Here is a 3,828-nt window from a genome sequence, read left to right as displayed (position 1 = left end):
CTTATGGGTTAATGCATTTTAATTTATTGATATGTGTTCAAATTGAGGAATTATCTGTTGAGCCACGGCTATAAAATTGAAATTACCGACCTTTACGGGTTCAGAAATCACAATTGAGGACTTGGATGTGTTAATGAAAATTTTTAGAACTATTTGGAAAACTTAATTGGAAATCTAATTTGTCTGATTCGTTAATGTGCGTTTGGGTGGTTAACTTGGTACTGCAAATTGAAGGCTTTAGAGGCTTCTGAAACTAGAACAGGGGACATATTTATGATCATCATAATTTTTAGAGTCATCTGGAAAGTTTAATTGAAATTTAATTTTTCACGATTTGCAAGGGCGTGTTTGGCCCTCCTTATTTGTGATAAAGCTTATATAGTTAATTATATGGGTGTATATGATATATATGAGTAGGACTCATCTTTTGGAGATAAAAATATCTAAGAAGATAGGAAGACCCATGAGAAAGAGAGGCCAAGAGAGAGTGAGAGAGAGAGTTCACCATTGTTGAGAGCTTGAAGATGACTTGAAGAAATTGGAGAGAAGAAGGAGAGTAACAATGGAAGCTTGGAGAAATTAAAGAGAACCATGAGGAAGTCAAAGAGTGAACTAAGGTAAGATAATCATCTTGAATCCTTGTGTTTGAGGCATCAATTTCATGAAATCATGATAATAAGGGAAGCTTTGAACCCATTTGAGTTAGGGTTCTATGTATATATTTGATCGAACCTTGTTTTCCTAAGAATTTCTTGAGTGAAGAATTAAAGTCATTATATTTGTTTATTTTGAGGTTATGATGTTTGATGGAGAAGAATAATGTGAAATTGGTCATGTATTAAAGGGTTTTGAGCTTTGATTTACATGTAATTAAGGTTTGATTTTGAAAATGAGAAGTCCCAAATTTTCAGCCATTTTCGAACTGCAAACTGTCCAAGGCCACACATGCGGCACTGTTTCCCCGCACGTGTGGAGACAGCTCTGTCCAGCCAACTTTGAACAAGCATATCTTTTACATCCGGACTCCGTTTTGAGTGATTCTTAAGCCTAAAATCAAGCTCCGGAAGTCTAGTTTCCACTGGTAGTGGTCTCACTCCCAAATTCTAAATACAGAAATAGTTATGCCCAAATTAGTGACGACTGTTTACTTTCTGTCAACCTTTGTACCATTTCTTTACCTAAACCATTTTCCACCGATTTCTCCTGTTTTCTGAGACATGGATTATAACTTAGTAAGGAATAATGAGCTTGGTACCACCATGGCTAGTTTATTGAATGATCAAAGAGAATAAGTAAAGGATCGAGTATAATCTCATATTATGTGTTGTGCACTGTACTTGTAGGTCGAGACGAGGACATCGTCCTATTACTACTGGGAGCTGATCACTGTGAGTAGTGGTACGGTAGTCGTATGTTCAATTATCGTTAATGATTTTTATCGTTAATATGCTGTTCCTTGCAAGTAATTAAGTTAACAATGTGTTGATTGGAAAATCTAGAGGCATTATTGAGCGGTATTGCTGTTGACAAAGAAGACTAACATTCTGTTATTTGTAAGATAGCTATAGTGATTCATGATGAACAAAGGGAACGTATAAGCACTATGGAACCATGGCATTCACGTATCTCTGAAATCATTTAATCTGTAAATGTGCTTATCTCTCATTAACAATTATCAGGAATGTCCTGTTAAACTTAAGTTAACTATGTTAACTCATGTGAATGATGTAACGGCTACCATTAGTACTCTGTTAAGTACAAGTCAACTATGGTAACATATATGAACGATCAAACAAAGGTGTATGCTTCTATATGCTATTAATAGATCAAGTGAACTACGCCATTTCTTAATGAATAATTAGTTAAGACCACGGATTGTTTTATATGTTAATACCTGCCAAGCATTATGAGAAACAACTAATCGATTTACGGATGACTCAACCTAAAGACAGAATAAAATATCAATGACCTTGTCATGTGACTCACGTTATGATGTAAACGGTTCTGTCTTTGTTAAGTGTACTGTAATGGCATGATATAACAAGAAATGCTCTATGTTCTGATATGTTACGTTTTGACTTAATGAACAGTTGTCCATATATGTAAAGTATTCATGACATCCGTAGCACACGGCCCTTACCCGGGGGTAATAATACCGTGGTTCAAGGATGTTACAAGTTTACGTATGCTACAAGTTTACATATGTTACAAGTTCAAGTATGCACAAGTTTAGGTATGTTACAAGTTCATGTATGTTATAAGTTCTCAGTATCGGGGGATTCCTTTATGGAACTAACAAGAATGCTTTATATTGATTTGTTAGCGCTAGCGAAGTGCCAAGTATAATCAAGTATGAATTCTGATTTCTGTTTATGATTCAAGTATAATGCATATGTATGAATTTGTTTCCGTTTATGGTTTGAATGATATGTATGGTTTGGTCTGTAAGACCTATTAATTACTGGTATAGAACAAAGTGCTACTTGGAACTAAGTGCTACATTGTGAGCCACCTCTAGAGTCCATGTGAGACACCTCTCGAATCCATACATATATGAACTAGGCTTAAAGCCAATCTGGGCCTATAGCCATTCTGTATTTTTGGTATGGAGCAAAGTGCTCTACGGAACTAAGTGCTGCAGTGCGAGTTACCTCTAGAATCCGTACGAGCCACCTCTTGAGTCCATACATGTGTGAAAGTTATGAGGTTGAAAGCTGTTCTGTGAAAGTTATGAGGCCTATGGCCATTTTGTATGATCTGTAAGATCTGTTAGTATGAAACAAAGTGTTGTACGAAACTAAGTGCTGCAATGCGAGTCACCTCTAGAATCCGTGCGAGCCATCTCTTGAGTTCATACACACAAGTTCAAGGGCTCAATGCCAACACGTTCAAGGGCTTAATGCCAATATGTTCAAGGGCCTATTGCCACTCTGTTCAAGGGCTTAAAGCCATTATGTTTCAAGATATTATGTTTTAAGTCATTATGTTTCAAGACTGGGCCTAAGGCCGTTATGAAATTAGTGCAGAATCAATTAACCTTATGCCCTCTTTATTTATGTATGCATTGATATGTATTATACTTCAAGTTGAGCATTGAATCATTTATGTACTATTATTCACTGAGCTTCGCTCACTTGGTGTTATGTCTATTCTGTAGGTAATTACTTTGGAAGTCCGTCTTAACCCTTGATGCTCACCCTTCAACTGTCAACCTCAATATGCCCAGACTTCCAGACCAAGCCCATGCATTTATGTGAAGTTTTGTTAAGATTTTGGCTTGCACTTTAATTATTTACTTAAGGTTAAAATGCATGTATATACCCCCTTCTTTACCAATGTTCGGATATACGCTCATTTATATGTATGGGTATGTATATAGATAAATGGCTCTTATGTATGTGATCCTGGCATGTTAGTTTTAGCTCAATGGATGTTATTCTATGTTAATTTGTAATATTAAATGCTTCTGTTCAGGCCCCATATATTATGTATATCAGGTTATGTGTCCATATCTGCATAGGTCATGCCCGAACTTTTAGGGGCGAGTTTGGGGTGTGACATAAAGAGTAATAGCTCGATAAGAAAAACTTAACAACTCGATAAGCAAATGCATATTAGATAAACAAAGCGACTGTACGCATTCGAAACAGAGGTAAACTCAGACCTTCCGGACTCTCAGCACATAGGAAGCCTAGAAACTCTCTTCTGGAGACAAGAAAATGCTGCAGACCACTTTTTTGCTCATGGTCGACCACCAAATAAGGATGCCGACCACTTTTATGGTCTACAGACCAGAAAATGTAGCTGGTCAACCAGAAAAAGTGGCTG

The 3,828-nt window shown here is 36.7% G+C and overlaps 1 long non-coding RNA gene across 1 annotated transcript; it reads left to right on the top strand.

Moving 5' to 3' along the window:
* Positions 1-458: 458 nt before the first annotated feature.
* Positions 459-3,364, top strand: LOC145822796 (uncharacterized). Its single transcript, XR_014364502.1, has 2 exons — positions 459-617; positions 3,158-3,364. It is a non-coding gene; the product is annotated as an uncharacterized LOC145822796 (long non-coding RNA).
* Positions 3,365-3,828: the final 464 nt, after the last annotated feature.

The sequence above is a fragment of the Camellia sinensis genome, chromosome 3 (genome assembly GCF_055761805.1).
Source record: "Camellia sinensis isolate YWXY chromosome 3, ASM5576180v1, whole genome shotgun sequence".
Taxonomy (NCBI): domain Eukaryota; kingdom Viridiplantae; phylum Streptophyta; class Magnoliopsida; order Ericales; family Theaceae; genus Camellia; species Camellia sinensis.
This window is presented reverse-complemented; position numbering and strand designations above follow the sequence as displayed.